Source organism: Pleurodeles waltl, chromosome 4_2, assembly GCF_031143425.1.
Source record: "Pleurodeles waltl isolate 20211129_DDA chromosome 4_2, aPleWal1.hap1.20221129, whole genome shotgun sequence".
Taxonomy (NCBI): Eukaryota; Metazoa; Chordata; class Amphibia; order Caudata; family Salamandridae; genus Pleurodeles; species Pleurodeles waltl.
Genome location: NC_090443.1, coordinates 279019866 through 279037127, shown reverse-complemented (window position 1 = coordinate 279037127; position 17262 = coordinate 279019866). Strand labels below are relative to the sequence as shown.

General features: G+C 48.6%; 1 protein-coding gene across 4 annotated transcripts in view; it reads left to right on the top strand.

Moving 5' to 3' along the window:
- Positions 1-17262, top strand: part of PDE6H (phosphodiesterase 6H) — a 202350-nt gene that overhangs the window by 137531 nt on the left and 47557 nt on the right. The gene's annotated exons all lie outside the window — the stretch shown is intronic.

The window sequence follows — 17262 nt, the reverse complement described above, 5'->3', positions numbered from 1 at the left end:
GCAACGTGGACACATCCTAAATTTTGGAAAAAAACAGAGGTGTTTTTTGCGAAGTGCCTACCTGTAGATTTTGGCCTCTAGCTCAGCCGGCACCTAGGGAAACCTACCAAACCTGTGCATTTCTGAAAACTAGAGACCTAGGGGAATCCAAGGAGGGGTGACTTGCGGGGCTCGGACCAGGTTCTGTTACCCAGAATCCTTTGCAAACCTCAAAATTTGGCTAACAAAAACCCATGTCCCTCACATTTCTGTGGCAGAAAGTTCTGGAATCTGAGAGGAGCTACAAATTTTCTTCCACCCAGCGTTCCCCAAAGTCTCCCGATAAAAATGATACCTCACTTGCGTGGGTAGGCCTAGCGCCGGCGACAGGAAACACCCCAAAGCGCAACGTGGACACAACCTAAATTTTGGAAAAAAACAGAGGTGTTTTTTGCGAAGTGCCTACCTGTAGATTTTGGCCTCTAGCTCAGCCGGCACCTAGGGAAACCTACCAAACCTGTGCATTTCTGAAAACTAGAGACCTAGGGGAATCCAAGGAGGGGTGACTTGCGGGGCTCGGACCAGGTTCTGTTACCCAGAATCCTTTGCAAACCTCAAAATTTGGCTAAAAAAACACATGTCCCTCACATTTCTGTGGCAGAAAGTTCTGGAATCTGAGAGGAGCTACAAATTTCCTTCCACCCAGCGTTCCCCCAAGTCTCCCGATAAAAATGATACCTCACTTGCGTGGGTAGGCCTAGCGCCGGCGACAGGAAACCCCCCAAAGCGCAACGTGGACACATCCTAAATTTTGGAAAAAAACAGAGGTGTTTTTTGAGAAGTGCCTACCTGTAGATTTTGGCCTCTAGCTCAGCCGGCACCTAGGGAAACCTACCAAACCTGTGCATTTCTGAAAACTAGAGACCTAGGGGAATCCAAGGAGGGGTGACTTGCGGGGCTCGGACCAGGTTCTGTTACCCAGAATCCTTTGCAAACCTCAAAATTTGGCTAAAAAAACACATGTCCCTCACATTTCTGTGGCAGAAAGTTCTGGAATCTGAGAGGAGCTACAAATTTCCTTCCACCCAGCGTTCCCCCAAGTCTCCCGATAAAAATGATACCTCACTTGCGTGGGTAGGCCTAGCGCCGGCGACAGGAAACCCCCCAAAGCGCAACGTGGACACATCCTAAATTTTGGAAAAAAACAGAGGTGTTTTTTGCGAAGTGCCTACCTGTAGATTTTGGCCTCTAGCTCAGCCGGCACCTAGGGAAACCTACCAAACCTGTGCATTTCTGAAAACTAGAGACCTAGGGGAATCCAAGGAGGGGTGACTTGCGGGGCTCGGACCAGGTTCTATTACCCAGAATCCTTTGCAAACCTCAAAATTTGGCTAAAAAAACACATGTCCCTCACATTTCTGTTGCAGAAAGTTCTGGAATCTGAGAGGAGCTACAAATTTCCTTCCACCCAGCGTTCCCCCAAGTCTCCCGATAAAAATGATACCTCACTTGCGTGGGTAGGCCTAGCGCCGGCGACAGGAAACACCCCAAAGCGCAACGTGGACATCCTAAATTTTGGAAAAAAACAGAGGTGTTTTTTTGCGAAGTGCCTACCTGTAGATTTTGGCCTGTAGCTCAGCCGGCACCTAGGGAAACCTACCAAACCTGTGCATTTCTGAAAACTAGAGACCTAGGGGAATCCAAGGAGGGATGACTTGCGTGGCTCTGACCAGGTTCTGTTACCCAGAATCCTTTGCAAACCTCAAAATTTGGCTAAAAAAACACATGTCCCTCACATTTCTGTGGCAGAAAGTTCTGGAATCTGAGAGGAGCTACAAATTTCCTTCCACCCAGCGTTCCCCCACGTCTCCCGATAAAAATGATACCTCACTTGCGTGGGTAGGCCTAGCGCCGGCGACAGGAAACACCCCAAAGCGCAATGTGGACACATCCTAAATTTTGGAAAAAAACAGAGGTGTTTTTTGCGAAGTGCCTACCTGTAGATTTTGGCCTCTAGCTCAGCCGGCACCTAGGGAAACCTACCAAACCTGTGCATTTCTGAAAACTAGGGACCTAGGGGAATCCAAGGAGGGGTGACTTGCGGGGCTCGGACCAGGTTCTGTTACCCAGAATCCTTTGCAAACCTCAAAATTTGGCTAAAAAAACACATGTCCCTCACATTTCTGTGGCAGAAAGTTCTGGAATCTGAGAGGAGCTACAAATGTCCTTCCACCCAGCGTTCCCCCAAGTCTCCCGATAAAAATGATACCTCACTTGCGTGGGTAGGCCTAGCGCCGGCGACAGGAAACACCCCAAAGCGCAACGTGGACACATCCTAAATTTTGGAAAAAAACAGAGGTGTTTTTTGCGAAGTGCCTACCTGTAGATTTTGGCCTGTAGCTCAGCCGGCACCTAGGGAAACCTACCAAACCTGTGCATTTCTGAAAACTAGAGACCTAGGGGAATCCAAGGAGGGATGACTTGCGGGGCTCTGACCAGGTTCTGTTACCCAGAATCCTTTGCAAACCTCAAAATTTGGCTAAAAAAACACATGTCCCTCACATTTCTGTGGCAGAAAGTTCTGGAATCTGAGAGGAGCTACGAATTTCCTTCCACCCAGCGTTCCCCCAAGTCTCCCGATAAAAATGATACCTCACTTGCGTGGGTAGGCCTAGCGCCGGCGACAGGAAACACCCCAAAGCGCAACGTGGACACATCCTAAATTTTGGAAAAAAACAGAGGTGTTTTTTGCGAAGTGCCTACCTGTAGATTTTGGCCTCTAGCTCAGCCGGCACCTAGGGAAACCTACCAAACCTGTGCATTTCTGAAAACTAGAGACCTAGGGGAATCCAAGGAGGGGTGACTTGCGGGGCTCGGACCAGGTTCTATTACCCAGAATCCTTTGCAAACCTCAAAATTTGGCTAAAAAAACACATGTCCCTCACATTTCTGTGGCAGAAAGTTCTGGAATCTGAGAGGAGCTACAAATTTCCTTCCACCCAGCGTTCCCCCAAGTCTCCCGATAAAAATGATACCTCACTTGCGTGGGTAGGCCTAGCGCCGGCGACAGGAAACACCCCAAAGCGCAACGTGGACACATCCTAAATTTTGGAAAAAAACAGAGGTGTTTTTTTGCGAAGTGCCTACCTGTAGATTTTGGCCTGTAGCTCAGCCGGCACCTAGGGAAACCTACCAAACCTGTGCATTTCTGAAAACTAGAGACCTAGGGGAATCCAAGGAGGGATGACTTGCGTGGCTCTGACCAGGTTCTGTTACCCAGAATCCTTTGCAAACCTCAAAATTTGGCTAAAAAAACACATGTCCCTCACATTTCTGTGGCAGAAAGTTCTGGAATCTGAGAGGAGCTACAAATTTCCTTCCACCCAGCGTTCCCCCACGTCTCCCGATAAAAATGATACCTCACTTGCGTGGGTAGGCCTAGCGCCGGCGACAGGAAACACCCCAAAGCGCAATGTGGACACATCCTAAATTTTGGAAAAAAACAGAGGTGTTTTTTGCGAAGTGCCTACCTGTAGATTTTGGCCTCTAGCTCAGCCGGCACCTAGGGAAACCTACCAAACCTGTGCATTTCTGAAAACTAGAGACCTAGGGGAATCCAAGGAGGGGTGACTTGCGGGGCTCGGACCAGGTTCTGTTACCCAGAATCCTTTGCAAACCTCAAAATTTGGCTAAAAAAACACATGTCCCTCACATTTCTGTGGCAGAAAGTTCTGGAATCTGAGAGGAGCTACAAATGTCCTTCCACCCAGCGTTCCCCCAAGTCTCCCGATAAAAATGATACCTCACTTGCGTGGGTAGGCCTAGCGCCGGCGACAGGAAACACCCCAAAGCGCAACGTGGACACATCCTAAATTTTGGAAAAAAACAGAGGTGTTTTTTGCGAAGTGCCTACCTGTAGATTTTGGCCTGTAGCTCAGCCGGCACCTAGGGAAACCTACCAAACCTGTGCATTTCTGAAAACTAGAGACCTAGGGGAATCCAAGGAGGGATGACTTGCGGGGCTCTGACCAGGTTCTGTTACCCAGAATCCTTTGCAAACCTCAAAATTTGGCTAAAAAAACACATGTCCCTCACATTTCTGTGGCAGAAAGTTCTGGAATCTGAGAGGAGCTACAAATTTCCTTCCACCCAGCGTTCCCCCAAGTCTCCCGATAAAAATGATACCTCACTTGCGTGGGTAGGCCTAGCGCCGGCGACAGGAAACACCCCAAAGCGCAACGTGGACACATCCTAAATTTTGGAAAAAAACAGAGGTGTTTTTTGTGAAGTGCCTACCTGTAGATTTTGGCCTCTAGCTCAGCCGGCACCTAGGGAAACCTACCAAACCTGTGCATTTCTGAAAACTAGAGACCTAGGGGAATCCAAGGAGGGGTGACTTGCGGGGCTCGGATCAGGTTCTGTTACCCAGAATCCTTTGCAAACCTCAAAATTTGGCTAAAAAAACACATGTCCCTCACATTTCTGTGGCAGAAAGTTCTGGAATCTGAGAGGAGCTACAAATTTCCTTCCACCCAGCGTTCCCCCAAGTCTCCCAATAAAAATGATACCTCACTTGCGTGGGTAGGCCTAGCGCCGGCGACAGGAAACACCCCAAAGCGCAACGTGGACACATCCTAAATTTTGGAAAAAAACAGAGGTGTTTTTTGCGAAGTGCCTACCTTTAGATTTTGGCCTCTAGCTCAGCCGGCACCTAGGGAAACCTACCAAACCTGTGCATTTCTGAAAACTAGAGACCTAGGGGAATCCAAGGAGGGGTGACTTGCGGGGCTCGGACCAGGTTCTGTTACCCAGAATCCTTTGCAAACCTCAAAATTTGGCTAAAAAAACACATGTCCCTCACATTTCTGTGGCAGAAAGTTCTGGAATCTGAGAGTAGCTACAAATTTCCTTCCACCCAGCGTTCCCCCAAGTCTCCCGATAAAAATGATACCTCACTTGCGTGGGTAGGCCTAGCGCCGGCGACAGGAAACACCCCAAAGCACAACGTGGACACATTCTAAATTTTGGAAAAAAACAGAGGTGTTTTTTGCGAAGTGCCTACCTGTAGATTTTGGCCTGTAGCTCAGCCGCACCTAGGGAAATCTACCAAACCTGTGCATTTCTGAAAACTAGAGACCTAGGGGAATCCAAGGAGGGGTGACTTGCGGGGCTCGGACCAGGTTCTGTTACCCAGAATCCTTTGCAAACCTCAAAATTTGGCCAAAAAAACACATGTCCCTCACATTTTTGTGGCAGAAAGTTCTGGAATCTGAGAGGAGCTACAAATTTCCTTCCACCCAGCGTTCCCCCAAGTCTCCCGATAAAAATGATACCTCACTTGCGTGGGTAGGCCTAGCGCCAGCGACAGGAAACACCCCAAAGCGCAACGTGGACACATCCTAAATTTTGGAAAACAACAGAGGTGTTTTTTGCGAAGTGCCTACCTGTAGATTTTGGCCTCTAGCTCAGCCGGCACCTAGGTCAACCTACCAAACCTGTGCATTTCTGAAAACTAGAGACCTAGGGGAATCCAAGGAGGGGTGACTTGCGGGGCTCGGACCAGGTTCTGTTACCCAGAATCCTTTGCAAACCTCAAAATTTGGCTAACAAAAACCCATGTCCCTCACATTTCTGTGGCAGAAAGTTCTGGAATCTGAGAGGAGCTACAAATTTTCTTCCACCCAGCGTTCCCCCAAGTCTCCCGATAAAAATGATACCTCACTTGCGTGGGTAGGCCTAGCGCCGGCGACAGGAAACACCCCAAAGCGCAACGTGGACACATCCTAAATTTTGGAAAAAAACAGGTGTTTTTTGCGAAGTGCCTACCTGTAGATTTTGGCCTCTAGCTCAGCCGGCACCTAGGGAAACCTACCAAACCTGTGCATTTCTGAAAACTAGAGACCTAGGGGAATCCAAGGAGGGGTGACTTGCGGGGCTCGGACCAGGTTCTGTTACCCAGAATCCTTTGCAAACCTCAAAATTTGGCTAAAAATACACATGTTACTCTAATTTCTGTGGCAGAAAGTTCTGGAATCTGAGAGGAGCCACAAATTTCTTTCTACCCAGCGTTCCCCCAAGTCTCCCGATAAAAATGATACCTCACTTGTGTGGGTAGGCCTAGCGCCGGCGACAGGAAACACCCCAAAGCGCAACGTGGACACATCCTAAATTTTGGAAAAAAACAGAGGTGTTTTTTGCGAAGTGCCTACCTGTAGATTTTGGCCTCTAGCTCAGCCGGCACCTAGGGAAACCTACCAAACCTGTGCATTTCTGAAAACTAGAGACCTAGGGGAATCCAAGGAGGGGTGACTTGCGGGGCTCGGACCAGGTTCTGTTACCCAGAATCCTTTGCAAACCTCAAAATTTGGCTAAAAAAACACATGTCCCTCACATTTCTGTGGCAGAAAGTTCTGGAATCTGAGAGTAGCTACAAATTTCCTTCCACCCAGCGTTCCCCCAAGTCTCCCGATAAAAATGATACCTCACTTGCGTGGGTAGGCCTAGCGCCGGCGACAGGAAACACCCCAAAGCGCAACGTGGACACATCCTAAATTTTTGAAAAAAACAGAGGTGTTTTTTGCGAAGTGCCTACCTGTAGATTTTGGCCTGTAGCTCAGCCGCACCTAGGGAAATCTACCAAACCTGTGCATTTCTGAAAACTAGAGACCTAGGGGAATCCAAGGAGGGGTGACTTGCGGGGCTCGGACCAGGTTCTGTTACCCAGAATCCTTTGCAAACCTCAAAATTTGGCTAAAAAAACACATGTCCCTCACATTTCTGTGGCAGAAAGTTCTGGAATCTGAGAGGAGCTACAAATTTCCTTCCACCCATCGTTCCCCCAAGTCTCCCGATAAAAATGATACCTCACTTGCGTGGGTAGGCCTAGCGCCAGCGACAGGAAACACCCCAAAGCGCAACGTGGACACATCCTAAATTTTGGAAAAAAACAGAGGTGTTTTTTGCGAAGTGCCTACCTGTAGATTTTGGCCTCTAGCTCAGCCGGCACCTAGGGAAACCTACCAAACCTGTGCATTTCTGAAAACTAGAGACCTAGGGGAATCCAAGGAGGGGTGACTTGCGGGGCTCGGACCAGGTTCTGTTACCCAGAATCCTTTGCAAACCTCAAAATTTGGCTAACAAAAACCCATGTCCCTCACATTTCTGTGGCAGAAAGTTCTGGAATCTGAGAGGAGCTACAAATTTTCTTCCACCCAGCGTTCCCCCAAGTCTCCCGATAAAAATGATACCTCACTTGCGTGGGTAGGCCTAGCGCCGGCGACAGGAAACACCCCAAAGCGCAACGTGGACACATCCTAAATTTTGGAAAAAAACAGGTGTTTTTTGCGAAGTGCCTACCTGTAGATTTTGGCCTCTAGCTCAGCCGGCACCTAGGGAAACCTACCAAACCTGTGCATTTCTGAAAACTAGAGACCTAGGGGAATCCAAGGAGGGGTGACTTGCGGGGCTCGGACCAGGTTCTGTTACCCAGAATCCTTTGCAAACCTCAAAATTTGGCTAAAAATACACATGTTACTCTAATTTCTGTGGCAGAAAGTTCTGGAATCTGAGAGGAGCCACAAATTTCTTTCTACCCAGCGTTCCCCCAAGTCTCCCGATAAAAATGATACCTCACTTGTGTGGGTAGGCCTAGCGCCGGCGACAGGAAACACCCCAAAGCGCAACGTGGACACATCCTAAATTTTGGAAAAAAACAGAGGTGTTTTTTGCGAAGTGCCTACCTGTAGATTTTGGCCTCTAGCTCAGCCGGCACCTAGGGAAACCTACCAAACCTGTGCATTTCTGAAAACTAGAGACCTAGGGGAATCCAAGGAGGGATGACTTGCGTGGCTCTGACCAGGTTCTGTTACCCAGAATCCTTTGCAAACCTCAAAATTTGGCTAAAAAAACACATGTCCCTCACATTTCTGTGGCAGAAAGTTCTGGAATCTGAGAGGAGCTACAAATTTCCTTCCACCCAGCGTTCCCCCACGTCTCCCGATAAAAATGATACCTCACTTGCGTGGGTAGGCCTAGCGCCGGCGACAGGAAACACCCCAAAGCGCAACGTGGACACAACCTAAATTTTGGAAAAAAACAGAGGTGTTTTTTGCGAAGTGCCTACCTGTAGATTTTGGCCTCTAGCTCAGCCGGCACCTAGGGAAACCTACCAAACCTGTGCATTTCTGAAAACTAGAGACCTAGGGGAATCCAAGGAGGGGTGACTTGCGGGGCTCGGACCAGGTTCTGTTACCCAGAATCCTTTGCAAACCTCAAAATTTGGCTAAAAAAACACATGTCCCTCACATTTCTGTGGCAGAAAGTTCTGGAATCTGAGAGGAGCTACAAATTTCCTTCCACCCAGCGTTCCCCCAAGTCTCCCGATAAAAATGATACCTCACTTGCGTGGGTAGGCCTAGCGCCGGCGACAGGAAACCCCCCAAAGCGCAACGTGGACACATCCTAAATTTTGGAAAAAAACAGAGGTGTTTTTTGAGAAGTGCCTACCTGTAGATTTTGGCCTCTAGCTCAGCCGGCACCTAGGGAAACCTACCAAACCTGTGCATTTCTGAAAACTAGAGACCTAGGGGAATCCAAGGAGGGGTGACTTGCGGGGCTCGGACCAGGTTCTGTTACCCAGAATCCTTTGCAAACCTCAAAATTTGGCTAAAAAAACACATGTCCCTCACATTTCTGTGGCAGAAAGTTCTGGAATCTGAGAGGAGCTACAAATTTCCTTCCACCCAGCGTTCCCCCAGGTCTCCCGATAAAAATGATACCTCACTTGCGTGGGTAGGCCTAGCGCCGGCGACAGGAAACCCCCCAAAGCGCAACGTGGACACATCCTAAATTTTGGAAAAAAACAGAGGTGTTTTTTGCGAAGTGCCTACCTGTAGATTTTGGCCTCTAGCTCAGCCGGCACCTAGGGAAACCTACCAAACCTGTGCATTTCTGAAAACTAGAGACCTAGGGGAATCCAAGGAGGGGTGACTTGCGGGGCTCGGACCAGGTTCTATTACCCAGAATCCTTTGCAAACCTCAAAATTTGGCTAAAAAAACACATGTCCCTCACATTTCTGTTGCAGAAAGTTCTGGAATCTGAGAGGAGCTACAAATTTCCTTCCACCCAGCGTTCCCCCAAGTCTCCCGATAAAAATGATACCTCACTTGCGTGGGTAGGCCTAGCGCCGGCGACAGGAAACACCCCAAAGCGCAACGTGGACATCCTAAATTTTGGAAAAAAACAGAGGTGTTTTTTTGCGAAGTGCCTACCTGTAGATTTTGGCCTGTAGCTCAGCCGGCACCTAGGGAAACCTACCAAACCTGTGCATTTCTGAAAACTAGAGACCTAGGGGAATCCAAGGAGGGATGACTTGCGGGGCTCGGACCAGGTTCTGTTACCCAGAATCCTTTGCAAACCTCAAAATTTGGCTAACAAAAACCCATGTCCCTCACATTTCTGTGGCAGAAAGTTCTGGAATCTGAGAGGAGCTACAAATTTTCTTCCACCCAGCGTTCCCCCAAGTCTCCCGATAAAAATGATACCTCACTTGCGTGGGTAGGCCTAGCGCCGGCGACAGGAAACACCCCAAAGCGCAACGTGGACACATCCTAAATTTTGGAAAAAAACAGGTGTTTTTTGCGAAGTGCCTACCTGTAGATTTTGGCCTCTAGCTCAGCCGGCACCTAGGGAAACCTACCAAACCTGTGCATTTCTGAAAACTAGAGACCTAGGGGAATCCAAGGAGGGGTGACTTGCGGGGCTCGGACCAGGTTCTGTTACCCAGAATCCTTTGCAAACCTCAAAATTTGGCTAAAAATACACATGTTACTCTAATTTCTGTGGCAGAAAGTTCTGGAATCTGAGAGGAGCCACAAATTTCTTTCTACCCAGCGTTCCCCCAAGTCTCCCGATAAAAATGATACCTCACTTGTGTGGGTAGGCCTAGCGCCGGCGACAGGAAACACCCCAAAGCGCAACGTGGACACATCCTAAATTTTGGAAAAAAACAGAGGTGTTTTTTGCGAAGTGCCTACCTGTAGATTTTGGCCTCTAGCTCAGCCGGCACCTAGGGAAACCTACCAAACCTGTGCATTTCTGAAAACTAGAGACCTAGGGGAATCCAAGGAGGGATGACTTGCGTGGCTCTGACCAGGTTCTGTTACCCAGAATCCTTTGCAAACCTCAAAATTTGGCTAAAAAAACACATGTCCCTCACATTTCTGTGGCAGAAAGTTCTGGAATCTGAGAGGAGCTACAAATTTCCTTCCACCCAGCGTTCCCCCACGTCTCCCGATAAAAATGATACCTCACTTGCGTGGGTAGGCCTAGCGCCGGCGACAGGAAACACCCCAAAGCGCAACGTGGACACAACCTAAATTTTGGAAAAAAACAGAGGTGTTTTTTGCGAAGTGCCTACCTGTAGATTTTGGCCTCTAGCTCAGCCGGCACCTAGGGAAACCTACCAAACCTGTGCATTTCTGAAAACTAGAGACCTAGGGGAATCCAAGGAGGGGTGACTTGCGGGGCTCGGACCAGGTTCTGTTACCCAGAATCCTTTGCAAACCTCAAAATTTGGCAAAAAAAAACACATGTCCCTCACATTTCTGTGGCAGAAAGTTCTGGAATCTGAGAGGAGCTACAAATTTCCTTCCACCCAGCGTTCCCCCAAGTCTCCCGATAAAAATGATACCTCACTTGCGTGGGTAGGCCTAGCGCCGGCGACAGGAAACCCCCCAAAGCGCAACGTGGACACATCCTAAATTTTGGAAAAAAACAGAGGTGTTTTTTGAGAAGTGCCTACCTGTAGATTTTGGCCTCTAGCTCAGCCGGCACCTAGGGAAACCTACCAAACCTGTGCATTTCTGAAAACTAGAGACCTAGGGGAATCCAAGGAGGGGTGACTTGCGGGGCTCGGACCAGGTTCTGTTACCCAGAATCCTTTGCAAACCTCAAAATTTGGCTAAAAAAACACATGTCCCTCACATTTCTGTGGCAGAAAGTTCTGGAATCTGAGAGGAGCTACAAATTTCCTTCCACCCAGCGTTCCCCCAGGTCTCCCGATAAAAATGATACCTCACTTGCGTGGGTAGGCCTAGCGCCGGCGACAGGAAACCCCCCAAAGCGCAACGTGGACACATCCTAAATTTTGGAAAAAAACAGAGGTGTTTTTTGCGAAGTGCCTACCTGTAGATTTTGGCCTCTAGCTCAGCCGGCACCTAGGGAAACCTACCAAACCTGTGCATTTCTGAAAACTAGAGACCTAGGGGAATCCAAGGAGGGGTGACTTGCGGGGCTCGGACCAGGTTCTATTACCCAGAATCCTTTGCAAACCTCAAAATTTGGCTAAAAAAACACATGTCCCTCACATTTCTGTTGCAGAAAGTTCTGGAATCTGAGAGGAGCTACAAATTTCCTTCCACCCAGCGTTCCCCCAAGTCTCCCGATAAAAATGATACCTCACTTGCGTGGGTAGGCCTAGCGCCGGCGACAGGAAACACCCCAAAGCGCAACGTGGACATCCTAAATTTTGGAAAAAAACAGAGGTGTTTTTTTGCGAAGTGCCTACCTGTAGATTTTGGCCTGTAGCTCAGCCGGCACCTAGGGAAACCTACCAAACCTGTGCATTTCTGAAAACTAGAGACCTAGGGGAATCCAAGGAGGGATGACTTGCGTGGCTCTGACCAGGTTCTGTTACCCAGAATCCTTTGCAAACCTCAAAATTTGGCTAAAAAAACACATGTCCCTCACATTTCTGTGGCAGAAAGTTCTGGAATCTGAGAGGAGCTACAAATTTCCTTCCACCCAGCGTTCCCCCACGTCTCCCGATAAAAATGATACCTCACTTGCGTGGGTAGGCCTAGCGCCGGCGACAGGAAACACCCCAAAGCGCAATGTGGACACATCCTAAATTTTGGAAAAAAACAGAGGTGTTTTTTGCGAAGTGCCTACCTGTAGATTTTGGCCTCTAGCTCAGCCGGCACCTAGGGAAACCTACCAAACCTGTGCATTTCTGAAAACTAGAGACCTAGGGGAATCCAAGGAGGGGTGACTTGCGGGGCTCGGACCAGGTTCTGTTACCCAGAATCCTTTGCAAACCTCAAAATTTGGCTAAAAAAACACATGTCCCTCACATTTCTGTGGCAGAAAGTTCTGGAATCTGAGAGGAGCTACAAATGTCCTTCCACCCAGCGTTCCCCCAAGTCTCCCGATAAAAATGATACCTCACTTGCGTGGGTAGGCCTAGCGCCGGCGACAGGAAACACCCCAAAGCGCAACGTGGACACATCCTAAATTTTGGAAAAAAACAGAGGTGTTTTTTGCGAAGTGCCTACCTGTAGATTTTGGCCTGTAGCTCAGCCGGCACCTAGGGAAACCTACCAAACCTGTGCATTTCTGAAAACTAGAGACCTAGGGGAATCCAAGGAGGGATGACTTGCGGGGCTCTGACCAGGTTCTGTTACCCAGAATCCTTTGCAAACCTCAAAATTTGGCTAAAAAAACACATGTCCCTCACATTTCTGTGGCAGAAAGTTCTGGAATCTGAGAGGAGCTACAAATTTCCTTCCACCCAGCGTTCCCCCAAGTCTCCCGATAAAAATGATACCTCACTTGCGTGGGTAGGCCTAGCGCCGGCGACAGGAAACACCCCAAAGCGCAACGTGGACACATCCTAAATTTTGGAAAAAAACAGAGGTGTTTTTTGCGAAGTGCCTACCTGTAGATTTTGGCCTCTAGCTCAGCCGGCACCTAGGGAAACCTACCAAACCTGTGCATTTCTGAAAACTAGAGACCTAGGGGAATCCAAGGAGGGGTGACTTGCGGGGCTCGGACCAGGTTCTATTACCCAGAATCCTTTGCAAACCTCAAAATTTGGCTAAAAAAACACATGTCCCTCACATTTCTGTTGCAGAAAGTTCTGGAATCTGAGAGGAGCTACAAATTTCCTTCCACCCAGCGTTCCCCCAAGTCTCCCGATAAAAATGATACCTCACTTGCGTGGGTAGGCCTAGCGCCGGCGACAGGAAACACCCCAAAGCGCAACGTGGACACATCCTAAATTTTGGAAAAAAACAGAGGTGTTTTTTTGCGAAGTGCCTACCTGTAGATTTTGGCCTGTAGCTCAGCCGGCACCTAGGGAAACCTACCAAACCTGTGCATTTCTGAAAACTAGAGACCTAGGGGAATCCAAGGAGGGATGACTTGCGTGGCTCTGACCAGGTTCTGTTACCCAGAATCCTTTGCAAACCTCAAAATTTGGCTAAAAAAACACATGTCCCTCACATTTCTGTGGCAGAAAGTTCTGGAATCTGAGAGGAGCTACAAATTTCCTTCCACCCAGCGTTCCCCCACGTCTCCCGATAAAAATGATACCTCACTTGCGTGGGTAGGCCTAGCGCCGGCGACAGGAAACACCCCAAAGCGCAATGTGGACACATCCTAAATTTTGGAAAAAAACAGAGGTGTTTTTTGCGAAGTGCCTATCTGTAGATTTTGGCCTCTAGCTCAGCCGGCACCTAGGGAAACCTACCAAACCTGTGCATTTCTGAAAACTAGAGACCTAGGGGAATCCAAGGAGGGGTGACTTGCGGGGCTCGGACCAGGTTCTGTTACCCAGAATCCTTTGCAAACCTCAAAATTTGGCTAAAAAAACACATGTCCCTCACATTTCTGTGGCAGAAAGTTCTGGAATCTGAGAGGAGCTACAAATGTCCTTCCACCCAGCGTTCCCCCAAGTCTCCCGATAAAAATGATACCTCACTTGCGTGGGTAGGCCTAGCGCCGGCGACAGGAAACACCCCAAAGCGCAACGTGGACACATCCTAAATTTTGGAAAAAAACAGAGGTGTTTTTTGCGAAGTGCCTACCTGTAGATTTTGGCCTGTAGCTCAGCCGGCACCTAGGGAAACCTACCAAACCTGTGCATTTCTGAAAACTAGAGACCTAGGGGAATCCAAGGAGGGATGACTTGCGGGGCTCTGACCAGGTTCTGTTACCCAGAATCCTTTGCAAACCTCAAAATTTGGCTAAAAAAACACATGTCCCTCACATTTCTGTGGCAGAAAGTTCTGGAATCTGAGAGGAGCTACAAATTTCCTTCCACCCAGCGTTCCCCCAAGTCTCCCGATAAAAATGATACCTCACTTGCGTGGGTAGGCCTAGCGCCGGCGACAGGAAACACCCCAAAGCGCAACGTGGACACATCCTAAATTTTGGAAAAAAACAGAGGTGTTTTTTGCGAAGTGCCTACCTGTAGATTTTGGCCTCTAGCTCAGCCGGCACCTAGGGAAACCTACCAAACCTGTGCATTTCTGAAAACTAAAGACCTAGGGGAATCCAAGGAGGGGTGACTTGCGGGGCTCGGATCAGGTTCTGTTACCCAGAATCCTTTGCAAACCTCAAAATTTGGCTAAAAAAACACATGTCCCTCACATTTCTGTGGCAGAAAGTTCTGGAATCTGAGAGGAGCTACAAATTTCCTTCCACCCAGCGTTCCCCCAAGTCTCCCAATAAAAATGATACCTCACTTGCGTGGGTAGGCCTAGCGCCGGCGACAGGAAACACCCCAAAGCGCAACGTGGACACATCCTAAATTTTGGAAAAAAACAGAGGTGTTTTTTGCGAAGTGCCTACCTTTAGATTTTGGCCTCTAGCTCAGCCGGCACCTAGGGAAACCTACCAAACCTGTGCATTTCTGAAAACTAGAGACCTAGGGGAATCCAAGGAGGGGTGACTTGCGGGGCTCGGACCAGGTTCTGTTACCCAGAATCCTTTGCAAACCTCAAAATTTGGCTAAAAAAACACATGTCCCTCACATTTCTGTGGCAGAAAGTTCTGGAATCTGAGAGTAGCTACAAATTTCCTTCCACCCAGCGTTCCCCCAAGTCTCCCGATAAAAATGATACCTCACTTGCGTGGGTAGGCCTAGCGCCGGCGACAGGAAACACCCCAAAGCACAACGTGGACACATTCTAAATTTTGGAAAAAAACAGAGGTGTTTTTTGCGAAGTGCCTACCTGTAGATTTTGGCCTGTAGCTCAGCCGCACCTAGGGAAATCTACCAAACCTGTGCATTTCTGAAAACTAGAGACCTAGGGGAATCCAAGGAGGGGTGACTTGCGGGGCTCGGACCAGGTTCTGTTACCCAGAATCCTTTGCAAACCTCAAAATTTGGCCAAAAAAACACATGTCCCTCACATTTTTGTGGCAGAAAGTTCTGGAATCTGAGAGGAGCTACAAATTTCCTTCCACCCAGCGTTCCCCCAAGTCTCCCGATAAAAATGATACCTCACTTGCGTGGGTAGGCCTAGCGCCAGCGACAGGAAACACCCCAAAGCGCAACGTGGACACATCCTAAATTTTGGAAAACAACAGAGGTGTTTTTTGCGAAGTGCCTACCTGTAGATTTTGGCCTCTAGCTCAGCCGGCACCTAGGGAAACCTACCAAACCTGTGCATTTCTGAAAACTAGAGACCTAGGGGAATCCAAGGAGGGGTGACTTGCGGGGCTCGGACCAGGTTCTGTTACCCAGAATCCTTTGCAAACCTCAAAATTTGGCTAACAAAAACCCATGTCCCTCACATTTCTGTGGCAGAAAGTTCTGGAATCTGAGAGGAGCTACAAATTTTCTTCCACCCAGCGTTCCCCCAAGTCTCCCGATAAAAATGATACCTCACTTGCGTGGGTAGGCCTAGCGCCGGCGACAGGAAACACCCCAAAGCGCAACGTGGACACATCCTAAATTTTGGAAAAAAACAGGTGTTTTTTGCGAAGTGCCTACCTGTAGATTTTGGCCTCTAGCTCAGCCGGCACCTAGGGAAACCTACCAAACCTGTGCATTTCTGAAAACTAGAGACCTAGGGGAATCCAAGGAGGGGTGACTTGCGGGGCTCGGACCAGGTTCTGTTACCCAGAATCCTTTGCAAACCTCAAAATTTGGCTAAAAATACACATGTTACTCTAATTTCTGTGGCAGAAAGTTCTGGAATCTGAGAGGAGCCACAAATTTCTTTCTACCCAGCGTTCCCCCAAGTCTCCCGATAAAAATGATACCTCACTTGTGTGGGTAGGCCTAGCGCCGGCGACAGGAAACACCCCAAAGCGCAACGTGGACACATCCTAAATTTTGGAAAAAAACAGAGGTGTTTTTTGCGAAGTGCCTACCTGTAGATTTTGGCCTCTAGCTCAGCCGGCACCTAGGGAAACCTACCAAACCTGTGCATTTCTGAAAACTAGAGACCTAGGGGAATCCAAGGAGGGGTGACTTGCGGGGCTCGGACCAGGTTCTGTTACCCAGAATCCTTTGCAAACCTCAAAATTTGGCTAAAAAAACACATGTCCCTCACATTTCTGTGGCAGAAAGTTCTGGAATCTGAGAGTAGCTACAAATTTCCTTCCACCCAGCGTTCCCCCAAGTCTCCCGATAAAAATGATACCTCACTTGCATGGGTAGGCCTAGCGCCGGCGACAGGAAACACCCCAAAGCGCAACGTGGACACATCCTAAATTTTTGAAAAAAACAGAGGTGTTTTTTGCGAAGTGCCTACCTGTAGATTTTGGCCTGTAGCTCAGCCGCACCTAGGGAAATCTACCAAACCTGTGCATTTCTGAAAACTAGAGACCTAGGGGAATCCAAGGAGGGGTGACTTGCGGGGCTCGGACCAGGTTCTGTTACCCAGAATCCTTTGCAAACCTCAAAATTTGGCTAAAAAAACACATGTCCCTCACATTTCTGTGGCAGAAAGTTCTGGAATCTGAGAGGAGCTACAAATTTCCTTCCACCCATCGTTCCCCCAAGTCTCCCGATAAAAATGATACCTCACTTGCGTGGGTAGGCCTAGCGCCAGCGACAGGAAACACCCCAAAGCGCAACGTGGACACATCCTAAATTTTGGAAAAAAACAGAGGTGTTTTTTGCGAAGTGCCTACCTGTAGATTTTGGCCTCTAGCTCAGCCGGCACCTAGGGAAACCTACCAAACCTGTGCATTTCTGAAAACTAGAGACCTAGGGGAATCCAAGGAGGGGTGACTTGCGGGGCTCGGACCAGGTTCTGTTACCCAGAATCCTTTGCAAACCTCAAAATTTGGCTAACAAAAACCCATGTCCCTCACATTTCTGTGGCAGAAAGTTCTGGAATCTGAGAGGAGCTACAAATTTTCTTCCACCCAGCGTTCCCCCAAGTCTCCCGATAAAAATGATACCTCACTTGCGTGGGTAGGCCTAGCGCCGGCGACAGGAAACACCCCAAAGCGCAACGTGGACACATCCTAAATTTTGGAAAAAA